Source organism: Acinonyx jubatus, chromosome D3 (assembly GCF_027475565.1).
Source record: "Acinonyx jubatus isolate Ajub_Pintada_27869175 chromosome D3, VMU_Ajub_asm_v1.0, whole genome shotgun sequence".
Classification (NCBI taxonomy): Eukaryota; Metazoa; Chordata; class Mammalia; order Carnivora; family Felidae; genus Acinonyx; species Acinonyx jubatus.
This window is the reverse complement of record NC_069392.1, coordinates 85,810,718-85,837,174: the sequence shown is the minus strand read 5'-3', so window position 1 is coordinate 85,837,174 and position 26,457 is coordinate 85,810,718. Positions and strand designations below refer to the sequence as shown.

Below are 26,457 nucleotides of genomic sequence, written 5' to 3'. Positions count from 1 at the left end.
TATTGTAACCACCAATACAGTCAATACATAGATATTTTCATAATCAAGTTTCCTCATGACCTTTTATAGTCATCGCCTCTCTGTGCCCAGATCCTAAAAAACATTGATCTATTTTCTGTCCTTCCTTTTTTGTCTTTTCAAAACCTAATATAAATGAATCAAACAGTCTCTGATCATTTTATTCTAGTGCTTTTTCTCAGCATATTGCATGTAGTATTTATGTTGTATCAGTGGCTTGATCTTTTTATTAGTAAGTATTATTCCACTGTACAGATGGATCCCAGTTAGTTAATAATACAAATGGAAGGATATTTGGCTTGTTTCTTTTTGTGGGAGATTATGTATGGAGAGCTAAAACATAAAGCTATGATTTTTGTGTATGTGAACATATGCTTTAATCTCCCATGGTTAAATATCTGGAAGTGGAATTCCTGGGTCACATGGCAAGTATATACTTAGAGTTCTAAGAAATTTCCAAACTGCTTTTCAAATTGGCTAGATCCTTTTGAGTTCCTAACAGCTTCTTTTAAGAGTTCAGTTACCCTTGATACTTTATAGCATTTTTATCATCAGATTTAATTTACGTATTTATTGTGTGTAAAGTAGTGTCTAGTTCTGGTTTTAATTAGCATTTTACTTTCTCTTCCCCTTCCCAAGTTGTTTAAGCCCTCCCACAGGAAGAAGATCCGGGAAGGGGCTTTATGCTCTTCTTTGAGGAGTGGCTGATACCCTCCTGCAGGCTTCTAACCCTTCAGTCTCCTGCCCTTTTTCCAACCTTTCCTGGAAATGCATTCCCGCTACTGTAGAAAAGAACCCATGATTGTGTACAAGCTCCCTTTGTGTCTACAGATTCAAGAAGATCTATCCACTCAAACTATATCACACTTAATCTTTAGTGATTTGTCTTAAAAATTAGCTAAATAAATTTTTAAAAAGCAAGTGAAACATGGGCGCCTGGGTGGCTTGGTTGGTTAAGTGTCTGACTTTGGCTCAGGTCACGATTTCACAGTTTGTGGGTTTGAGCCCCACGTTGGACTCAGTGCAAACAGCTCAGAGCCTGGAACCTACTTCAGATTCTGTGTTTCCCTCTCTCTCTGCCCTACCCCACTCATGATCTCTCTCTCAAAAATAAGTAAACATTAAAAAATTATTTAAAAAGGCAAGTGAAACTTTGTTAATAGGAATTAAGGACCTAAAAATGAAGGGATATACTATGTTCATGGATTGGTTGTTTTGAGAGCATTAGGATGCCCCTTATCAATTTGTACTATAGGTTCCATACTATTCTTATAAAATACCAGTAGATTTATACATAAAATTTGACAAAATTATTCTAAAATGCATTTGGGAATGTAATATACATACAATACATACAATAGTAGAAGCATTTTTGAAATGGATGAGTAAGGCTGAAAGAAGTATAATATAAAATGTCAAAACATACAGAAATAGACCTAAACATATACTGTTCCTTGATTTTCAGAAAAAGGGTCCATGCATTACAATTGGAAATTGAATATCACTTTAAGATATAGAAAAACAAAATTATATCTTATGGAAAAAAAAAGAACCTGTATTTATAGCATAAAGGAAAAAAATCAACTGGAGAAGGAGCACAGACCAAAATATAAAAACTAAAACCCTATAACTTGTAGAGAAAAATACAGTAGAATATTTTTAAACACCTTAAAGTAGTCAAATATTTATTAAACAATACACAGAAGTCACAGATAACAAAGAGAAGGTGGGATTTTATAAAAATTTATGCTGTTCAACTAAGGCACTGTGAATTAGGACCTGTGTCCAGAACATATAAAGAGCATTAACAAATCAGTACATAGGATGCAAACAACCTAATGTGGGGGGTGGGGGCAAGGAGCCAGAGACTTGAATGGTCACTTCAGAAATGAGACTACCCAAGGGGTATGTACATGAAAATACATTCAAGACTATTACTCATCAAGGAAATATAAATGACAACTGTAAGGAGATCATTGTGCTCCCATCACATGGTTAAGGTTGTAAGTGCTGGAGACAAAAAAGCAACTGGAATTCTCAGACATTGACTGTAGGAGTTAAAATGGTATGCCATGTTTAGAAAACTGTGTAGCAGTTGTTAATAATGTTATATATAATATATATATATATATATATATGTTACATATATAAAGTGTATATATATATACATATATATATGTCTCTCTAACATTTCATTCCTTCTACTCCTATGTACTACAAACATGAGAAAATTATTTCCAAAATGATTGCACACAAATATTGCATACAAATATCCATGGCATCTGTGTTAATAGCTAAAAGCCAGAAAAAAATTGTTCATAGATAAACATTTTACACGTTCATAAAATGATCTAAAATGTTTTATGGTTAAACTTTAGGAAAGTCCAGATTAATGCACATTTTTGCAGTAAAACTGTTGTAAAATAGTGGCTTTGATATAAAGCATGAACAGTAGGGTCACCCACACACCCCTGAACTGCAAGAATGGCAAGGCTGAGAATGTGGAAAAGTAAAGCTTAGGGATCACGACATTTGTCATGATTGGTGAAGCAAAAGCAGTATCATTTTGGGTTAGTCGAGGAGACGGAATTTGATATTCACTGGAACAATGCAAAGGATACGGAAAAAAAAAAAAAAAAGACTTGACCAGTTGAAAACAAATCTGAGTTAATTATGTCAGAAGCTAGTATAAGCAATATGCAGAGCAAAACTAAATAGGGCCATGTGTTTGTGGGAGTCTCGAATTACTTTATATATAAACATGGATTCTTTGGAAGTAGCCCTAAGATTCTATGGGTAATAAGTAAAGAGAGGTGTTTCTTTTAAATAATTCTGAGCCATAGCAGTACAATGAGCTCCACAGACACAGTGCCAGGGCAAGTGAGAGCCAGTCGAAGACTGGGCGACCTGTGCCTTGTGGGGGAAAGTCATTCAACATGGACTAAGGCGATCCTAAGAAGCTGGGAAGCAAAATGTCATCATATGCATTCTTTGTGCAAACTTGCAGAGCGGAGCACAAGAGGAAGCAGCCAGGTGCTTCAGTCACCTTCTCTGAGTCGGTTAAGAAGTGTTCAGAGAGCTAGAAGACCATGTCTGCTAAAGAAAAAGGAATATTTGAAGATGTGGCAAAGGTGGACAAGGCCCACTATGAAAGACAATACTGAGAATCCCCCTAAAGGGGAAACAAAAAAGGAGTTCAAGAACCCCGGGGCACCCAAGAGGCCTCCGTTGGCCTTTTTCTCATTTTGTTCTGAGCATTGCCCAAAATTCAAAGGAGAACATGCCTACCAATCTAAAGGAAAGCCTGACGTGGCAAAAAATTACAAAAAAAAAAAAAAAAGAGGTCATCAAGTCTGAAAGAAACAAGAAGAAGAAGGAAGAAATGAAGAAGAGGAAGATGAAGAGGAGGAGGAGGAGGAGGAAGACGAAGAAAGTGATGATGAACAATCTGGCTTTAGCACAGTTTTTGATCCATAAAACATTTAACTGCCCTGTACACAAGTCACTCCTTTAAAAGAAAAGTTATAACGTAAGGCTGTGCAAGATTTGCTTTTAATCTCTCTGGTAGCTTCTTTTGTTAACACTCTACCCTGTGTGTCTTTGGGTAGCCCTAGTCTGGTGGTATTTTCCATAGCTGCTCCCTCTGCCCAGTACAGTATGGGGGTTATATATTGGCCTGGGAACTTAAAGCAGGTTCTGGTTGGTGCACAGTGCACATGGGTTCTATACGGGGATGGTAATTTGTCACCTTCAGTCACCTCTGATGCAGCTTATGCAAAATCATTGTTGTTCTTTTAACTGAACACCATTCTGTAATTGCAAAAAAAAAAAAAGTTGCAGCTGTTTTGTTGACATTCTGAATGCTTCTAAGTAAATGCAATTTTTATTAAGATTGTTTTTCAAAAACGATCCTACCTTTTTAAGTCTATTATTATTTTGAATTCTCTTTCACTGACGTATAAGTGATAGAAAACTGTGGGAATGCATTTGAAAGTCTGAGGCAATTTATATGGTAATTTATGATTTCCAAATACACCCCTAAATATTTTTGTATGTGTTCTATTATGAGAGAGCAACTACTACTTTACAACTGCTTCTGGAAGAATGTCAATAGCACGCCCTCTTTGGAAACAGGCTGAACGAGACGCATGGCAGGACTTTAGGAACACTATACAGAAAATTCGCCCCTCCTAAGCCTCACAAGCCTACCATGTACTCTTGCCAAAACCCTGCCGGAAATGAGTCACGACTGTACATCGATTCGCCAGGTTTTTCATGCCATTCTGTAGCGTCATCTCTTGGTTTCTCTTCCTTAGCCTTCTGTCGTTTGTCTTGTATTTCTCCTGCTTCTCTATCTTAATCTCGCTTTTTTACATTCCTGTGCCTCATCTAATTTTTCATCTTCTCTCCATTCATGTTGGAAGTGATGCATTGCTATCCACATGCAAATGCTACTTTGAGAAGGGAAAAAGTGAGTTGACTACAGTTCTGATTAATATACATACACAAGAAAGGCAACTATTATTCATGGAGGACAATGTCCTTTTAAGTCCTCACCACTGCCCCCAAACAGCATTATATGATGACAATAAAGGGTGACTGCCAGCGAAGAGAGAGAGAGAAAGATATAGAACAGCTGGCAGTATGTTTTTCAATTTTCTTCCATGAAAATGACTGGATTTTCATTCACTTTCTTCATTAACTGTAACCCTTTTCACTCCGTGGAAAAACATGTACTTCAAGAGTCAGTAACTATGGAAAAAAGATTAAAAGTAATAATAATAAAAAAAAGACAGACTAGGTTTCCTGTTCAGATAATTTTGAAAGCTTTACTCAAATACTACATTAAAAAAAATAATGAGGGGTGCCTGGGTGGCTCAGCTGGTTGAGCGCCCAACTTCAGCTCAGGTCATGATCTCATGGTTTGTGAGTTCGAGCCCCACATTGTGCTTGCTGCTGTCAGCGTGGAGCCTGCTTCTGATCTTCTGTCCCCCTCTCTCTGCCCCTCCCTTGCTCATGCTCTTTCTCTCTCTTTATCTCAAAAATAAGTAAACATGTTTAAAAAATAATGATGTGAAACCTGCAATGTATTCATTAGTGTCTATCCATTGAATGTCTCACCTTAATATACATTCCTGGATGGATTATTTGGGTTTGGCCAACATACACAGGGAAACATGTGACAGGCACTTATGGTTCATGATGTCTCCAACATGTATTTTAATATTTGTATATGAGATACAATACCTGACAAATATGGCATTATATGTTCACTGGAATGTGTTTTGTATCCATAATATGTACATCAGCCTTTGTGGTCGATATGGATATTTTTTATCCTAGAACTCAGTCATGCTCTATGAACAATGATGTCTTCTGAAAAAAATATTATGTGTCTATAATTGACGCTGTGTGTTTCTAGTTCATTCATTTTCAATAGTGAATGCTACTCTGTCCTTTGAGTGTAGGAGAACATATTCATTGACTCTCATTCTAATGGACTTTTGGGATATTTTAAGTTCACAAAGGCTGCATGGAGTGTTCTTTTGCCTCCTCACACTGCTGTTGCACAAGCGGAAGCTCCAGAATGTTGACCCTTCCTCTTGTGAAATGGGAAGCGTTTAGAGAGTTTTAAATAGAGGAGCTACATGATATGCCATATTGTTTAAAAGACTCATTCTATCTACTAAATTGAGAATAGACTGTAAGAAAAAAAGAGGCGAAAATAGTTTGGGGGTGATTCTAGTACATGGGGAAGGACATGCAATGGACAAATATCAAAGAGGTAAAATGAATAAAAATTACCAGGGCTATAAGAGAAGGAGGTACGTAATGTAGTTGCAAAATGGTAAAATCTCTGTCATTCTGGGTCCGTGAATTAGTATGAGGAGCAGGGCACATATAGGGGGTAGATTAGTCTGTTTTGTTCATCCACTGGACTCTGAGATTTCTTTCTTTCTTTCTTTCTTTTTTTTTTTTTTCCTTTCTTAATGTGGCATAACCTGGCCTATTCTGACAGACGTAGTCATGGTTAGTATTGCCAGGATTATTTGGTAGCCAAAGGGGTAGAATTCCTTTAGTATTTAAAATACCGGGTATCTTGGGGCTCCTGGGTGGCTCAGTCGGTTAAGCGTCCGACTCTTGATTTCAGCTCAGGTCATGATCTCAAGGTCGAGAGACTGAGCCCCACGTTGGCCTCCGCGCTGAGCATGGAGCCTGCCTCAGATTCTTTCCCTCACCCTCTGCCCCATCCCTGCTTGCAAGTGCATATGCACGTGCTCTCTCTCTCAAAAAAAATCAAATAAATAAAATCTCAGGTGTGTTATTGTAAGGAGTTGTGGTAGGTAGAGTTCTAAGACGACCCTCAAGAGTTGCACCGCTTGCTGTATACTCTTACACAGGTGAAACTCTGCTGTAGTCAGGGTTAGCTCTGTGGCACAGGTAAAGGGGTTCATTTTGATGTAGTAAGTGCTCCAGATCAGTTGGAGCCAATTCATCTGTTGGTCTTGAGTTCAACAAAGGGAAAATAACATGAGTTGGCCTGACTTAATCAAGTGACACCTTTAGAGAGGAACCAGACCCTAAAAGAGACATTCTCCTTCCCACCTGATGGAAACAAAGGTTCAAGCTGTGACGCAGATGGTCTGAGGTCTTTAGGAGCCAAGGGCCCCAGTCCTACAACCACAAAGACCTGAATTCTGCCACAGGCAAGGGGTCTCAGAATTTACGTTAAATGGCAGCTACTTCACTATAAGATCTAAATGGATTAGTGCCATAGGTGTATGGTGGCACTGAAAAACAAGATGTGACACCAAACACGGAATGTCAAGAGACAAAAATGTAGCCTATTAATGGCCATACTAATTTTGTCTTTGGCCAGTTGTTTGCTTCCTCATTTTCTATTAATGATCTAGTTTATGGCCACTTATTTAGACTAATTAGGCTTTAAATCATATATACTTAGATACTGTTTTTTTTGTATCTACCCAGGCTTGGATTTATATAATTTATTTGGTAGTGGAAATGAATCTAATTGTACATTATTGTAATTTCTTAAGGACTAAAACGCACTACTGATCCTTAAATTGCAAAGCATGTGGTCTTAGTTAACAGCCCGTTGGGGATGATTTGAATATTAAGTTCAATGAATTATATAATATGTTAAGTAAGGGAGAAGCAAAACAAACAGTCGAGCAAATTGCAATTTTAGCATGTCACACCCTCTACAAAATTGCAATTTCTCACTTGGGGATACTCTGTGGGACACAATACAATATCTTCAAAGATAACCCCCCCATAATGTTTTAATCCACATGATATAATTAATTTATAGTATCTGAGTTAATAAACTATTTTTGAAATATAAGCATAGTGCTTTAAACTTTAAAAAACTCTTGCAGGTTGGTAATATCATCTTAAGTCAAAAGATGGTTAAGGTAAGATGGTTCGTGAGTTCGAGCCCCAAATCACACAGCCAGTGCGAAGCCTGCTTGGAACTCTCATTCTCTCCCCTCTCTCTGCTCCTCCCCTGCTTGCGCTTTCTTTCTCTCTCTTTCTCAAAATAAATAAATAACCTTAAAAAAAATAAAACAGGGGCACCTGGGCGGCTCAGTCGGTTGAGCGTCTGAGTTCCGCTCAGGTCATGATCTCACAGTTTGCGGGTTCAAGCCTCGCATCGGGCTCTGTGCTGACAGCTCAGAGCCTGGAGCCTGCTTTGGATTCTGTGTCTCCCTCTCTCTCTGCCCCTCCCTTGCTCACGCTCTGTCAACCTCTCTCTCGAAAAACAAATAAACATTAAAAAATTTAGAACAAATAAAATAAAAACAGTAAAAATTTTAGTAGTGTACGTGTTTATAAAATTGTTAATATTGGCTTTTTGTCACTTCAGCAAGCTGGTAAGAAATTTACCCTCGATGAGCTTCAATTTTCTCACACCAGTAAGACAAATGAGCCCAATCTCAGCATAATTGTTAGGTAAATGTGTGTAAAGTTGAACATAATTTTACACACTGAACATAAGAGGCTGTTCAACCCCCTGACATGATTTCTCTAGCTTTCTTTTCCCTCCTTCCTTTCTCTGTTCTTGTCCAAGTCAGGGCACAGGATCATCTGACATGGACAATCCAAACACACGCAGCAAGCCAAATCCTCTGTCCGTGGAGTTTCACTGTGTGTCAAAATAGCAGCCATTTCTACAAAGTCTGGAAAAAAAGTCTCCCTACATTTCTAAAGGTAAATGTGAAGGCATCATAGTTGCAAAGTTAATTTTATAATAAAAATAGTTATTATCACATCTGACTAATAACTGAGAAACAGATTATTTGAAAATTGTGACAAAACAGTATGTGTCTCCTCGTTGACAGTTTATCAACCTAAATTAGCCCAGGCAGAATAAGAAGATCACAACTGTTTTATATATCAGGAGAGAGTTTAGTAATACCCATACATTAATTTGGCAAAGTCTGTACACTAATTCCTGCAGGCAGAGAACATAGCTACATGTTAATATTTTTCATGAATTTAAGTATTTGGACTATAACAAATAATAGGTTGTTTAAAGGATTTAGATCAGCTCAACCAGCATCTCAGAAATATCCGGACTGCACATTTTCACCTGAGAATTCACTTTGTGAGTGCTCTAATACAGACCTTATCAAAATCTGGCTGTGAAAAAACAATGGAATAAGTGTTAAGAATACATAACGTGTTTCTCACTGAAGTTCTATTCTTTTGTTAATGTGAAAAGAAAACCAAAATGTTTTGTATTCTGGATATGTTACTGACTTCTCGGTAAAATAAATAAATAAGTAAACAATAAACAAACAAACAAACAAATAAATAAAATATTTTTTTAACTGCATCCATATCAAAATTAGTTGTGTGTCATTCATTTCCAACAACTTCAGGGAACTGGGACATATTAAGGACTAATGCCTGCAGAAAAACATGTAGGCAGAACCCTACTGACAGTTCCAAATGGGAACCAAAGCCTGGCTCCCACTGTCGAGGAAGTGTTGAAATAGGGGGTATTAAAGCTATTAGAGCAACTAAAGGAAAGCAATGTCTGTCTGGATTGAGTAGTGACTTTGGGAAAGGGGGTATGTTCCGAGGATGAATTGATCTTTGGATAGTCTAAGAAAGAAAGGGTAGGAAAATATGTGAACTCAGTTTATTGTTAAAGCAATGTTAAATCACATTTTATATATTAAAAACAGGAAGAAAGATAAATACAGCAAATGGCACCAGGGAGATGAGTTGTGAAGTCGAAGCTAAACACACAATATTACCCTGCTACTACTTTCTTCTCTATAACTTTATTTTCTTCTGGCTCTTTGGAGAGACTCAGTGGGCACTAATCAGTCACTGGCCACTGGAGAGCTCATGTCAATCCACCGCTGTGGTTTCAAAGAAGCAAAATTTCAAAACCTATGAACATGCCCCTTATGTAATTTAGTAGAACTTTAAAGTTCTAGGATGCGGTTAAGATGTTGAATCCTATCTTACTAGAATGGAATTTTCCTGGCTTAACAAAGACTGATCCCCAATTTTCAAAAAGTGGGCAAAACATTTAAGAGACACGTCATCAAAACCATGTATGAGTGTAATAAGCCCATGAAATGTATCTTACTTCTTTAGTCATAAGGCAAATGCACATTAAATCACAATGTGACATAAATATTCACATAGTCGAGAATAGTCAACATTGAAGACTGGCAAATCAAGTGTTTGTGTGGATACTGGATGACTAAAAGTCTCAAAAGTTGCTCATGGGAATGCAAAATAGTATAATTACTTTAAAAATCTTTGTGCCCATTTTTATAAAGATACGATTCCCATAAGACCCAGCAGTTTTACTCCTAGATAATTACTGAAGAATAATAAAAAACGTATATGTTCACATAAAGTCACATACTCAAATATTTTTTGCAGCATTACTTAAGGTAGCCAAAAATAAAAAGAGAATTAAAAAGGCAACTAATACCATCAATAAGTCAATAGCTTCACAACAAAAATAAATTCTAGAAAAAGTAGAATTCTCAAAAATATGAAATGATGGTGACAGAAACCATCAGAGATGGTGCTAGGGTGGGACAGGTGACTGGCTGCCCAGGTGCACAGGGGACTTCATAAGTGACCGAAATATTGTCTTATGATGGCAGCCTCGTCTGATTGTATATTTCAAACGGTTGACTTCTATTTTATGTCAAATCTAAAAATAATAATAGGGCAAAATTGTACAGGCTAAAATCAACATGCAGTAACACCTAACAGAGAAAATTAAACTGTTCTCTTATGTACTTATTATTTCTAATCAGTAGGTTAATAGAAAAGTCCACTTCTAGTTTATTCATGCTCATTTCCCTCTTATCATCACTTTAAGGATTATGATCAGTAATAAATCCCTATCCAAAGTGTATTCCGATCAAGACCCTAGGCTAACTTCCATTAATCAGAGGCCCTTTGAAATGCAGAAAAAGAAACTAGTTTAAAAGCCACTCACCAAACACCTGAAACATGGATCAGTTTAAGGTTAGCGTGCTGGGTGTAGCTTTAACAAAACGTTATAAGCATGGAAATTGTTACAAGTGACTCTCAAGTCTTCTTTCCCCAATTACACCTACCCTACTGCAACACCATACAAATTATGTAACTGTGATTATAACTCTATACAAATGTGCACACACACAGATGCGTAAATGTGCAATGTAAATATACATTATCTGTATGAGGCGGTGATGGTGATGGTAAACTCACTTCTTACACCTCCATGTGACCCTCTGTAGACAAAAACAATTCTCCAATGTGACCACAGGGACACAGTGTCCCTCAAAAGACAGAGAGAAGGTTGTACAGCGAGTCCAGGAACAAATAAAAGACAACGGACACACTGAGCAGGGACCTAAATTCCATCTTTGAAGTCACATCTTAATGCAGACACCACACTTGGGTTTTGGTTCCCCAAGAAAAGCAGCAGAGTGACAAGATCACTAGCTATCAAGAATGAAAGAGAACTATTAGTGATCATGCAGGAGGGAGCCTTGGACCCACAGGTGCCCCTTCTTTTGACAGAGCTATTAATAAGTCAGTGCACAGAAAGAGGCAATCTTGAACTTGAGTTTAGAGGTAAATCATGGAAAGAGATGAACTGCGACGCAAAACTAAGTGGCAGGGATATTTTTGCTGTGGCTCCAAGAAAGTAATTATACTTTGGAGAGCCTCCAGGGTGTCAAGGGGTGGTGAGATCTAATATTCAGTTTAGCTGACACTGTCGTTTGCTCATTGTTGTTAACCACCTGTGGGAGATCATGAGAAGACATTTACGTTCAAATTCAAGTTGATACAAGAAAGAGACGGTGAGCGCCTTCCATGACAGATGCGATAAAAGTGACACTGAGAATCAAGGTGAAGACAAAATTCCTATCCGGAATCATCTTTAAGAACATGAACCTCCTTAACTATGGAGATATAATGAGCAGGATGTGATTTAGAAGGCTTGCATTAGGATATGTTTTTGAAGTACTGTAGTATGCATGGACAGAGATACAGTTTTCATTGAACTCTTGGTAACACTAAGCATCTTTTCAGTAGCAAGTAATCATTAAAGTCCGCAAAGCACTTACTGATGTGGCTCTTATGACAGACAAAATCATTTACATTTAATATTTAATCAAAAACTTGCTTGGCATAATTCCTGAAGGGTACTTTCAGGCAGATGAGTAAAGAATGATTTTTAACTGCATAATATGGTAGAAAGAATGTTGAGAGCCTTGCTTGTAGAAATTTCGGAGAGAAAATGAAAGCTTAGTCAAAAAATTTTTTTGATATAGTTTACATCAGAATAAAATATCTTGAATTTTTATAAAATATGTTTTATATTCTAGGATTGCTTTAAATATTTTTCTAGTTATTCTGAAATTTATCCCTAAAGTTATATACTGTAATTCCAACTGTAGTATTTTATACCATATTTCCAAACCTAAAACAAATTTCAATCCATAGAAAGGTAATGTATTTATAATCTGATAATTTGATTTTGTGATCATTCATATCATTATCATCATAAGAGCATTTTTCCTTTTAAATTATTTTGAAAATTTTTTTCAGATTCTGTTATTTAACAAAGTGAATAACTTTATTTCTACAAATCAGCTGATGGAAGTTCAAGGATTCTTCTAATTACATAGTAAATAAAATACATTGATTCTTTTCTGATTTACATCTGAGAATACTTTGTGCTGAATCATTCATGGTGAGCTTTCTTACCATGTAGCAATGAAATTGCTTGCTGATAGATCTATTCATTTAATAATTAGATGACAATTTCACATGTATTGTCTGATATTTTTAATGTGAATTATAAGTCACCCTCTTGTTGACTTGTGAATAATCTACCATAATTGGGTGTGCTGTTGCTGTTCTTGAATGACAGCACCCGTCCAATTTGCACTAGGATGTATGGAATATAGAAGAGACACATTTTTAGAAATGTTAAATGAATACAAGAGTGTTTAACAAGCAAATTCAGATGACATTTTGTGGATTTCCTTATAAGAAAGTTTACAGAGTCTGACCGTGGGGACAAATAAATTTTAAATAAAAAGAAGAAAAACTCTTTTTCAAGAACGACTGAACAATTAATATCCCAAAAAATTGTTAGGATATTTTAATAGTTCCTATGAAAGGTCAAATGCTAACCTGTGCTGTTATTTTAAGGAAATAAAAGGTGTTTCATAGAGGAAAATCAACTAAGGGAGAAATATATCATATTAACAGGGCATTTTATTTTAGAAATAAACATAACGCAGTAATGTGAAATATTCTTTTATTGTTCATAATCAACTACGTTAATTTAGTGACTAGCTAATAAATCAACCTTTTAATATATGAATATATAAATTATTGAATATTGGATTTTCTACCATAAAAAGATTTTACCTTTTATGAAAATAATTGGTTTCCTTATTATATATAACTAAATTTAAAGAAGCTACTGCAGTGTTTGATACTTTTATAGTTGTGATTGGTCTACTCTATCTCAACTTGTAATAGTAGGAGTAACATCATAATCAAATAACAATTAGACCCGTAAATTAATATCTCACAGTGCTTACTACATGGAAGATATTTGTTAAATGATACACTCCTTTATTTCCAGTTTCTCCATTAATAAACAGGTCTCTTTTAGCTGCAGTTTATATTCTCCTCTTTGTTGGGTAAGGTAAGGGGTATGATTTCCAAATGAAAAGAAAGCATTTCAAAACACTGCTCAATATAAGAAAATATTACTTAAACTACATAGCAATGCACAGCACTTAGTTTCGTATGGAATAAGGGAAATCTCATTCAAATTTATAAGCCATTTGTAACCTCTGATTTAATGTGTTTCATGTTAGTAGCCTGTAAACATTATAAAATTTGAATGATTCCTATTATTTCAAAAGTCGATTTCAATTTTATAGGCTGAAAAATGAGATTTAAAGCTAGGGCTAATAGAGTATTGGAAAAAATTCAACTACTTGTGATACGCAAATTTATATAAAAAAAGAGACATTTTTTTCTTATCAAAAAATGGATAAGAAATAAAAGGTAAATTAGCAGTTTAATACCAATGGGTTTCTCTAAAACTATAAAATATTTAAATTATCTGAGTATCTGCATGAACTTAGTGATAGAGGTATAATATGCTTTGTGAAATCCAAAGAAGATCAATGCCCCAAAAACAGTTTGTAAAGGACCATGTTACCGCAGGTGTGACCAAACCTGCTTTGGATTCTGTATCTCCCTCTCTCTCTGTCCCTCCCCCACTTGTGCTCTGTCTCTGTCTCTCTCTCTGTCTCACACAAATAAATAAACACTTACAAATTAAAAAAAATAACTTGAAATAAAAAAGAAAACTATATGTAATTGGTAAATCTGAAAAAAAACGAGAAAATTTTAAAATAGAAATTAATCTGTTTTAAAGTTTCAAAAGAAGTTTTAATGCTTATACGATTTTAGAATGGCCAATTTTCTCAGTCTGAATAACATGCATTTCATATGAAACTTTTCTATCAGTTTCTAATGTATAGCAAAGGAAAATACTATCCAGGGAGCCAAAATATAAACCCATTGTATATAAATAAGTGAAAGTATAGCAATTTTTGGTGATAGAAAAGTCAAATTACCTGTAAATAATTTGCATGTTACTGCAAGATATAAAAACAAGTTGATAAATATAGGAAATGTAACATCTTGGTAAAATAATTCAAATTATCTTCCTGTGGACAAGTAGCTAATCCCACAATTTACAGGTATGTAACAGAAAAGGATTAATTTCTTTTGATTTTTTTCAGATCAGTGTTCAGATAGATTCTGGCCGCCATTTAAGATTCCCACCACATGAGTGTTTTCTGTGGTATGAATACTGGATCTTGGGGAAATAAATTAGGCACTCAGAGCTTTATCACATATTTTCACATAAAAGATGCATACTAACTGTTTCCTATTATTGTGACTTGCATTTGTCAACAATATAGTTTTCTTGCCTTATTTAATATTTGTTATTAAACAACTTACCTTGATAAAGACTGGGAATTTTGCCTTTTGTTACATGTATCAATAAATTAATTAAAAAGTTCAGAATTTCACATGCCTATACCTCCCAAAGAGGTGAGGAGGTAATTCAGAGATGTTTTAAACTAGAAGACAGGAGTGATGACACATATATATAAACTCCCCCAGAATGTAATTAATGCATGCGTCTTATAAACAAGTTGAGAATTAAAGTCCCCTAAGTGTTAGTGAGACACTTTATTTTTAATTTATTTATTGTTTATTTTTCAGAGAGACAGAGAAAGCCCATGAGTAGGCGAGAGGGGCAGAGAGAGGAGAGAGAGAGAGGGAGAGGGAGAGGGAGGGTGGGAGGGGGAGAGGGGGAGAGGGAAGGACAGAGAGACAGAGACAGAGACAGAGACAGAGACAGAAAGAGAGAGAATCTTAGGCAGTTCTACTCTCAGCACAGAGCCCAGTGCTGGGTTTGTTACCACGAACCATGAGATCATGACCTGAGCCCAAATCAAGAGTCGGACGCTTAATCACCTAGATGCCCCATTAGTGAGACATTTTATAATAAATCCACAATAATTAATAAAGCAACACAGATTGCAAATGGACAAAGGTTTTTATGCTATGATGTTTCAATAAAAGATTCAGAACAATTTAACATGTTAGTTCAAAAACAGACTTTCTAAATCACTGTAAAATGACTTAGTTCATAAACTTCAAAAAGAAATGTATTTTCTACTGTTTTCCCCTGAAACAACTGTTGTGGAAAGGAGAATGTGAAACAGAATTACATAACGGAAATGGGCAATATCAAAATAGATCTGCAAAAAGCTTTTCTGCCGGATCACCTTGGCAATATTCTACATAAATTAGGTGTCCTTTATTTTCTAGTATTCCAATGCAAATAAAACATGGACCTTTTGTCTGCCAAAAATAATTTTAGAATTAATTCACAAAAGTAAGCAGATTTTAAATAAACAAGAATTGTCATTGACTATCTCTGTAACATGGAAAAAAGTTCTTCCCGTCTCCCCTTCTTTCATCTCTAACCTTCAGGAGAGTCACCTCTTTACAAACTGTATGGTTTGAGGGGCGCCTGGGTGGCTCAGTCATTAGGCATCCTACTTCAGCTCAGGTCTGTGGGTCCGAGCCCCACATCTGGCTCTGTGCTGACAAATCAGAGCCTGGAGCCTGCTTCCGATTCTGTGTCTCCCTCTCTCTCTGCCCCTCCCCCACTCATGCTCTGTCTCTCTCCAAGTGTCAAAAATGAATGTTTAAAAAACTTTAAAAAATTGTATATGAGAAATAAGTGATTACTGTTTGTGAATGCGCTTTACAAACTTGAAATTGGTGAATATGTGTTTTATTTATTACATAGTTATTACTTACTATTGCATATGTATGCAGCAGAATTTGGTTGTTTTGCATCTGTTCAGTAAATTTATGTTAACCTAACCCCAAGAAAGGGGACACAGACATCTGTGCCATCCAAAGTAAATAGTAAGGTCTCATGCAAAATAAACCAGAGATTACTTAGCCTTGGACAGTGCAACTTCCTGCTGGATCCTTCAAAAAAAACTTGAGCAAAAAAAAAAAAAAAGTTTACAGTGTAATGCTTTAGAGTCGTATAGTTTGTAAGGCAGTTTAAAGTCACCGGGATCTAAAACTACTTCCAATCATCAGAATGGTCGATCTTCAATAATTGCTCTTGATTGAGTCATGGTTGCTCAGACTGGCCGGCCATTCTGTTCACGCCACAGCTAGTTGAAACTTACATGTCTGTAACTTTCACGTGCATGTCTGTAATCATAATGTTGGCACCTGTGTCTTTTCCGTGGGGTCGGAAAGAGAAAGTGCGGTGCAGGTACCACATCCAAAAGGCATTAACTAACAGGGGGACCAGAGGAAGTAAGTCAGGACAAAACACTGCCCCCTGGAGGTTCCAAAATGTATGTGACAATATTTTCCTCTGACAATTTTAGTTTTTCAGGGTCCTTGACAAAGTTTGTGGAAGTCTGTATGTAGCTCGTTGAGCTTAGCGTGTAAGCAATTTTCATTCATAGAATCGCAGGTTGTGAAAGGTCAAAAACAATAACACATAATCTAATATTCTTCATGGTAGTCTCCACGCACTATCAAACACAAATATAATTGAATACGGTTTACGAACTACGCGGACAGCTCATGAGCTCTTATGTGCGGGGTGGACTGGGGAAACCACGTAGGCAATGTTTCAGGTAAGTGCTTGGTCTCACAATGTCCGTAGAGCTCCCCAAACTGACAGGTATGGAATCTGAGGTGGCGGCAATCCATTTTGGAGAGGGGATCAAGTGGATAGCAAATTCAGTCATGCGGCTTTGCTTAAAGTGTTAAAATGAGAGAACAGTCAAGTGAGCGTTTTCCATGTAATTTTAATCAATTCGGTAAACAAGCAAATATGTAGCAGGTACTTCAATAAGGGCTGGAGTAGAGAAGTGAAAAAAAGACAACTTTTCTGCCCTCATCGAGCTTATCTCCTAACGGGAATTACATATTAGCCGTAAGAAACGAAAGAACATTTATGATGGATCAGCGTGAGGAGCCGACAACAACAAAATCAGAATGGGGAATTAGTAAGCTGGGCAGTACTGAAAATTTTCAGCCGTCCTTCCTGAGAAGGTGACGGGTGTATGGAGTTGAATGATGTTAAAGAGCTTTCCAGGCAGAAGGAAGATGGCCCAGACATTGAGTTCAAGAAATGTCTTGCGTGTGGCATAAACAGCCGAGTAAGTAAGGAGATTACTTTGCCAAGGTGAGCTAAAAGAGGAAAAGTATCATAGTACACACAGACATGGAAGATAATGTAGTCATATCAATAGCTTTGGCTTCAATCTTTTATGAGTGAATTTAGGAGTATTTTGAACCGAGACGGAACATGATTTGGTGTATGTTTTAAAATGATCACTTTTAATGCTATCTTGAAGAAATAGAGAGGGAAAACAGGTACTAAAGGCAGGAATACTCTTTAGAAAGGTCTTAGAATGTTCCAGCAAAAGCTGCTGGTGACTTGTACTGGGTGTGGGCAGTGTTGATAGAGATGCGTTCTGATTCTGGGTACACCGTGAGGGCATAGTCAAATAAACTGTAGGACAGATATGAAGGAATCAGAAGGAATCAAACATAGGAGGGATATGAAGGAATCAGAAGAGTTGATGTCTGGAGATCTAATGTACACAGGGTCACCATATTTAATGACACTGCATTGGATACTGGGAATCTGCTAAGAGATTAGATTCCAGGAGCTCCTATGCCACTCTCCAAAATAATATCTCTATGAGAAGGTGGATATGTTAATTAGCTTGACCCTAGTAATCATTTCACTGTATATATGTGTATCAAATCACGTACTGCTTAAAAATATGCAATTTTTATTTTAAAAAAGACAGAAGTCCTAACAACATTTCGTATACTGGTTTGAATAATTCAGTGAGAGGTAAATTGATAAACCCAGAGAAAAAGGAGTTTTTCTCAAACAAGAAAAAGTGGATCTATGCGTAAGAAGAGATGCAGATGTCAGCTGGACGCAAGAAAAATTTACCCAGGAGAGAAGGTAGAAAAAGTGGGCTCAGATGCAGGGGGTGACTTGCTTCTCAAAGTTTTTTATTTTAACTGCCTTCAAATTTTTAGAGGAGCAGGAAACATGATGCCATCTGAAGGTAGGAGTAGAGAGTCTGAAGGAAAGCTGAAATCCTTAAATCCTCACCTGGTAGTGTGAGACAGAAGTGCTGTGGAAAGACCACGGGATAGCCAGGGGACATCAAGTGCCCATTTGAAGTCACTGACCACAAATTAAAACAGCAGACAACAATAAGGAAAAAGTTACACTTAAAAGACTCGTGGCTTCTTCAGAAGAACGTGGTAGAGGAATGAAGGAATAAACCAACCTACGTTATTTACATGGGAGTGATTATAATGATGCCCATGGATTTTAAGCCTGGAAATTTAGGGAATTTCGAATATGAAGGGTATTTGCGATTTCTGGGCTGATAGGCTGTGACAAGGAAAATAGAAGTTATGATGCAATTGAATTTGTGAAGGTGAGCTGCCAGAGAAAGTTTACTGGAAGTTTAGCAGAAGATGAATGGAGAGCGAAATGTCTGAAACAGGTTATACAGGGGTCCCCGTTATTAGTAATGGAGAGCTGGATTGTGACCAGCTCCTCATTACGTTTAGGGTAGGTTGGAGGACACAGTCTTTAGTGGAGAAGAGGTGAAGGAAATGAGAAACCAGTGGAAGGCTTCTCTAACTAGATATGGAACACACCCACACACTCGCATGCGTGTTCTTACACACACAGATACTCACACAATCCTTCCAGGAGGGCCAGCGTGGCTGGGAGCTTGGAACTGACCAGTCTTATACAGTGTAGTTGAAATTGAGTGTTTTTATGAAGAGGGAGCATGCAAAAGAAAGAGAATTCTTACACCCCTCATGCCCAGTTAAGAAGGTTGCATGGGAGGGGGGGGGGGTGGTGGCAGGGAAAGCATCAGTGGGATGCAATGAAAGTAAGAAGAGCGAGTTCACAAAAGTGGTTGCGGGGAATTGAGATCCTGAGGGAGGAAGAAGATGAAAAGGTTTCAGAAGCTGAGGAAGTGTGAAGGGTGGGCAATATGGACACATGTGAAGGTTACAGTCTGAGAATGAAGGGCTCACTGAGGACCCTCAGTGTCCTAGGGTCGTGGACAGGAGCAGAAAATAGGGTGAGATGAGCTCAGTTTTGGAACTGAGTTTTACCATCTGGAAGATGGTGGAGCAGCTGTGTGTCCTAAGAGGGCAACTGGCAGGTGGCAGTTCTTCCCAAAGCAGGTAAATTTCTAGGACTGCTGCTTCACAGTTGCTTATAGAATTATGGAGTGCAAAAATCACTTATTTCTAGTTCTCACATTTCTACTTCCTATGACTACTCATTCTTCTTAGATTTAGAAACTTAAGAGTTTTTCAGGTTTAATGTATATATATTTATTATTTTTTAAAGTTTGTTTATTTATTTTGAGAGAGAGAGAGAGAGAGAGGGAGAGAGAGAATCCCAAGCAGGCTCCATGCTGTCAGCACAGAGCCCAACTCAGGGCTCTATCTCACCAACTATGAGATCGCGCGACCTGAGCCAAAATCAAGAGTTGGTTGCTTAACTGATGGATCCACCCAGGCACCCCAATATCTACATTTTTAAAACATATATATTTAAAGATATATTTAAATCTAAATGTACACACACACACACACACACACATATGGTGAGTAGGAAAATTACAACTGTACTTTAGAAATAATTAACATCTTTAAAATATTTAGTTTTTCCTTCCAGTGTCCTACTAAATGTTCCTAGTCATTTTCTCCTTTTGTAATAGGACATTGCAAAATGTAAGCCAATTTACCTGTAAGTATAGTATAAGGTACAAAATGTTTCACTTTCAGTAACGACACATGAACATGAACACGGTTTCAGCCCAGGTTCTTCCTAGAATACCGCCTGGGATATCACTGAGAATATCACCTCCCTTAGCAGCTCCCAAAGGAGGGGTTTTCACCCACAACGTGCAGCTGGTTGTATTCTACAATCTGCTGGGCATACATGGGGGGAATGACCAGCTGTGGCTGCCTGTGTACCAGTTACCCCAATACTCGGCGGGATTATGGGAGATGCATAGTTTCTTCACCCTTAACAGTCACCCTGGCATAGAATAGGTCAATGTCTACTAACTAAAAAATCAAACAAACAAACAGAAAAACTAGGAGTGTTTCTAGAGAAATAAACTGATTTTCTTCTCTGAGAGTTTGTTCTCACAAGCATGATTGTCCCAAGGGTCTGGGCTGAAGTCCCTGTATTCTCTCTGATTTATTTTACAATTGCTAATACAGCCTACTAACAAAATTCGACTGCCTTTAAAATCACTGCATAAAAGATGATAATGAAAATGAATATTTATAAAACTCAATAGCATATTTTAAGGCAAAAAGACACAAACTACACCTGACAGTAACTGACATTTGAAATAATTTTCAGGTTTAGATGGTGTTGGTCTCTTTGCAATTTTTGTCATTTGCCATCTTTTTTGAAAAATTAAATTATCCAAACTGTTATCATTCCAAAATTAGGTACTGGATGTTATCTTCTGCTATAAATTTTTGATAACATATTAAATTAATCACAACTGCTCTTTATGAATGGTGAATGATAAAAACATACATATAAGCAGAACACTTAATTATCCTCTTTTTCATATGTAGTGGCTGTGTCTTTTATAAAATTATAAATAACAACCTACAACTATTTCTAAACAATTTTCTGATTTTCTAAAATAAAATAAAATAAAATAAAATAAAGTAAAGTGAAGTAAAGTAAAATAAAATAAGACAAAATAAAATACTTTGACCAGGACTCTTTGGAAGAAATGCCTGATGAACTGACTTGAGCAGGGCAGATAAAAGATGATAGTGGAAGGGGGGTGGGGGTGCCTAGGTGGCTCAGTCGGTTGAGTGTCCGACTTCAGCTCAGGTCATGATCTCACAGCTTATGAGTTCGAGCCCCACATCGGGCTCTGTGCTGACAGCTCAGAGCCTGGAGCCTGCTTCAGATTCTGTGTCTCCCTCTCTCTCTGCCCCACTCTCACTTGTGCTTGGTCTCCGAAAAATGAATAAATGTTTAAAAATTTTTTTAAAAAAAGAGATGATACTGGTTTATTCTGTTATGTCAAAAGACAATTTGGTGTCCCCCAGAAAGGATGGGGTTATGCCAAAGGGACAGAGGATGGAGCCAGATCTGGGTCAATGTAAACAACCCAGAAAAATTAATTATAATAATAGATTATAAACTATTTAACATTTTGAAATCCATGAACCTACAGCTATAATAAGTCTTTAAATACATTTAAATAAAAGATTTTAGGATGCTTACTTATAGTAAAATGTGACTGCCAACAAGAAAATTCATGGAGAATACTTGAAATAGGAAAACATTACTTTGTGACATCATTGTGAAGGTTGGCTCAAACCCATGAATGAATGCTAAATTCAAAGGAACATTTTGGTGCAGATATGTAGATGATCTTACAGTGTCTTTCCTCAGACTGTTAGTTATATGGAAAAAAAACCCTCAAAACTCTCTAGTGGGTAAATCTAACATTTGACCTGATGATAAAAATTAACATCATCAATGATAAATAGATGGGTATCAGATGCCTCAAGGTATGCTACGCTGAAAAGAACACAACATGGCTTAGGAGTATACAAACCTGTAATGCATAACCTACATTTAAACATGAGGAAACATCAGTCAAACTCCCAATAACATTTTATTTAAAAAAAATAAAGAAGGGGGCGCCTGTGTGGCTAAGTCGGTTAAGCATCGGACTTGGGCTCAGGTCACGATCTCACAGTCGGCTCAGGTCATGATCTTGCAGTTCATAAGTTCAAGCCCCTCCCATGATGGGCTCTTCACTGACAGCTCAGAGCCTGGAGTCTGCTTTGGATTCTGTGTCTCTCTGTCTGCCCCTTCCCTGCTCACACTCTGTCTCTCTCTCAAAAATAAATAGATATTAAAAAAATAAAATAAAATAATAAACGAAGCATGATTAGATTTTAAATAATATCAGAAAAGATAAAGAAAAAACTTTGGGGATGGTTCAGACTAAAAACACTATAGACAGATGGCAGTTAAATGCAATATGTAATCCTAAATTGGATCCTGTCTTGAAGGAAAAAAAAAAGCTACAAAGGAAATTATAGGTCCAATTGGGAAAAAATGAAATATGGATGGTAGATCAAATATTCTATTCGGCAGCTGGGTGGTTCAGTTGGTTGGGCATCTGACTTCGGATCAGGTTATGATCTTGTGGTTCATGAGTTCGAGCCCCACATCAGGCTCTCTGCTGTTGGCGTTGAGCCCCCTTCAGGTCCTCTGTCTCCCTCTCTCCGTGTCCCTCCCCACTTACGCTTTCTCAAAAATAAATCAACATTAAAAAAGTTTTTAGTAAAATAAAATAACCTATCAATACTACAATTATTGAGTTGATATATATATTGTAGTTATGTAACAAAACTACATATTAGAAAACTCTACCTGATGATAGTATGTTCCAAAAAAATGTTCAGTTGCAAGCTATAATCTTCTTTCCTATATAAGTCCAAAGAAGGATTATATTTTTTGCTACTCTAAATATACACTGAAGTGTTTAGAGGTAAAGGGCCAGGATACATGCAACTTAATCTAGAGTGGTTCAGAAAAAAATATATGCGTTTGTATTTTTTTTAATTAAAAAAAATAAAATTTTTTTGAGATAGAGAGATAGAGAGAGAGAGAAGAGGAGCAGAGAGAGGGAGACACAGAATCTGAAGTAGGCTCCAGGCTCTGAGCTGTCAGCACAGAGCCTGACACAGGGCTCTAACTTGTGAACTTTAAGATCATGACCTGAGCTGAAGTCACCCGCTTAACCTACTGAGCCACAGAGGCGGCCCTGTATTTATATTTATATATACATGCAGACATATATACACATGTATAAACGAAGGAGAGAAGGAGAGTACAGATAATAAAGCACACAGTAAGATTATAATCATTGAATGGGGGTAACGCGTATATGGCTGTATGACCTAGTCTTATTCTTGCAACTTTACTATTAGTTTAAAATTCTTTGAGCATAAAATGTTACAAAAAATGTTTTTAAGTGACTTTTGCATGTGCCCTCACAGAGGCATTAAAATTATGCCAAAAGTTGGAAACTGATATTTCATCTGGAACTATGTATCTTTCCAAACCAGCAAACTTGGCCTTCCAGTAGATCATCTCAGGAAAAAGGAGGACTCGAAGTTGTTGGGTGACATGATTCAGCATTTGTCAATAGGTCAAAGTTCAACTCCATAGTCTTTCCCCTCCTCAGCACGCTCAGAGAGTATCCCTATCAACAAGCATTAGCAGTTTTTGAATAGTAAACATTTGACATAAAATTATTGAATTTTGCATGTTATATGCAAACACTTTAATTTTATATGATAGTTCCAAATAATATGATCTGAATGTTTCCATCTCCTATGTTCCATTATAATTTTAAAGGCAGATATGCAATATTTTTACCTGAAGTATTTACTTCCCAGTGGGCACCTGCTATCTATCATCGTATTACATAGTGGAAAACTCCCTTGTGTACCCTGCCCTCTACTCATGATTTTCCTAGTTAAACTCATTCAGGTCCATTTAAACAGACTCTGAATTGTACTATCATCTTCTAGTTAGCTCTCTGGACCCTTGTCATTTGGATAATATGTTTTTCTCTTTTCTAAAACATTTCCCCAAGCATGCCTACAACTTTGCATGTTAGAAAACTCTACCTGATGATAGTATGTTCCAAAAAAATGTTCAGTTGCAAGCTATAATCTTCTTTCCTATATAAGTCCAAAGAAGGATTATATTTTTTGCTACAGTTCTGCTTCTTCTGAAAGCTTTTATAGCAATAGTTTTACTCTCTTTTTTTGTTATTGTTGTTGTTTTTTTTAAATCCAATTCCACGCCTCACATTTTTGTGTTTTCTAACACATTGAATAACATGCCTGTGCAAGGTCTATCTGATTGACTGGTTGATTGATTGGAGTTCCTCATTATCCCCGTATCCAATTTCCAGTTACCTATTTGCCATAGGTGACTGATTTAGTGCATTTGGTATGTATCAGTGAAGTTATGTTCTGGGTAAATAGCATAATGTTTGCTCAACTACTTTTTAAAATCTATGTATGCTTCTTAGCATATGTCTAATCTGATATTTTTAACCTCTGAATAGTATCCCACAGTGTATATGTGCCTCATTGTAATTAATTATCCTAACAATGATGGACGCCTGAGTTGCCACTTTCACTACAACCACCACCACAAATATAAAGATCAGTCTTCTGGATGGTTCCTCATGAACCCATGCCAAACTATCTACCCATAGAATGTTAAATATAGTAAACATTGGATTGGGACAACTTGATCTGTGAGTGCTCTGGAAGATGAGCAAACATTTCTAATACTTGTTAAAGGAGTGATGTCTTGCAATACGAGTAGTTTATGACGCCAAACATCACATGATCACAACTGAACCGATGGTTCTTGCAGTTTGCTTTGATATATGAGTGCTTTGGATTACAGACATGTTTCTGGAATGAGTAATGCTTGCATACCAGTGTTTTACTGTACTTTAACTTGGATCAGCAAGTAACCATGCAATGCAGACTAAGTAAATAAGAGCAAAAGGCTTACCTCCCCCCAGCAAAAAAATAAATAAAGTGAGGGAAAGAAGAGCATTAAAATTGGAAGCACCTGAAAAATTTTCCCCAGAAATTAATATTCGAACAATGTCAAAAACAATGTTCAGTTGTGAGCACAACCCACAAATCAGAAGTTTAGTCACAATTCAAAAACCTGAAATCAGCTTTATGACTGTAAAAACTATTTTTAAAAGTCTCATTTAGCAAATACTAATGATTGGGTAAAAATGATCTTACTTAGCAAATACTAATGAAAAATCAATTACCTCTGGATTAAATGTCTATTGAAGACATCAGTAAAAATGTCTACACCTTTATGGAATGGTATGGTGGTTATAATTTTACTGTAAAATTTATTTTAAACTTTTTAATGTTTGTTTATTTTTGAGAGAGAGAGAGAGAGCACAAGCGGGGAAGGGGCAGAGAGAGGGGGAGACACAGAATCTGAAGCAGGCTCCAGGCTCTGAGCTCAGCACACAGGCCCCAACTGCGAGATCATGACCTGAGTTGAAGTCGGATGCTTAACTGGCTGAGCCACCCAGGCGCCCCTGTAAAATTTATTTTAATAGCAAACCTATATATATATTTCTATTCACAGAAATTTAAAAAAGTAAATTCTCAATTTGTAGAGAAATCAACTTTAAGTATGCTTAATCATAAAAATAAATGGATAAAAATGTAAAAATATAGTGTGAACACTATTTGTTAATGTCAACATTGGTTTTTACTTTCCAGAATGTCATTTAAACCTAAAAATTCTATCAGATAATGTGTAGATACTATAAATTTTGCACGTCACCATATAATATGCATATTCTACCCATGATAAACACTATGGTGGGCATTTTAAAATTGTGCTATATAATTCCCACACAATTATGCTGCACTGACATATTGGAATAGTATGTGTGGTGACTCAAAAATGCCTAGTTATGGCTGCAAGAAAAAGAAAAAAAACACTTTATCAAACTTGTCAGAAATATTTTTTATGAGACTCACAAAAAATGAAGAGTTTGACATTTACCCATAAATTTTAGAAAGGACACAAAATATTTCTCAAAAGTAAAATTGTCTTTTCTCCTAGAAGTGCATAGACACTTTTGGATATCCAACAAGGAAAAGGCAATTAGGAGCAAGACAGGGTCTTTTTCTTAAAGTAAATAACAAACTTACCCAATGTCTTCTCTTTTGGTGACCTTATCTGATGGATGGAAGCCACTTTTAGATTTATTTAAATATGATTTTAAAATATTCAAGTAATATATATGTATATATACACATATATATTATATAATATAAATGGAACATATATATATTACTTGAATTATTACTATGAATATATATATTCAAGTCATACATATATATACATACATATGTATATATATATATATATATATATATATATATACATATGTATATATATAACATAAATGTTAGGTGTGAAAAATAACATTACAAACAATTTTGAACCATTTACCAAGCTAAAGAATAGGACATCACCATACATTAGCTATTTGTATAGCATTCTGTAATCATATGTTCCTTCATCCCCCAAATCGTCACTATTTTGTGTTTATTATTCTCTTGCTTTTCCTAATGGTTTAACTCTACGTGTAT

The 26,457-nt window shown here is 36.4% G+C and overlaps 1 pseudogene; it reads left to right on the top strand.

Annotated features, from left to right (window-relative positions):
* The first annotated feature begins 2,954 nt into the window (after positions 1-2,954).
* Positions 2,955-3,495, top strand: LOC128312331 (high mobility group protein B1-like; annotated as a pseudogene).
* Positions 3,496-26,457: the final 22,962 nt, after the last annotated feature.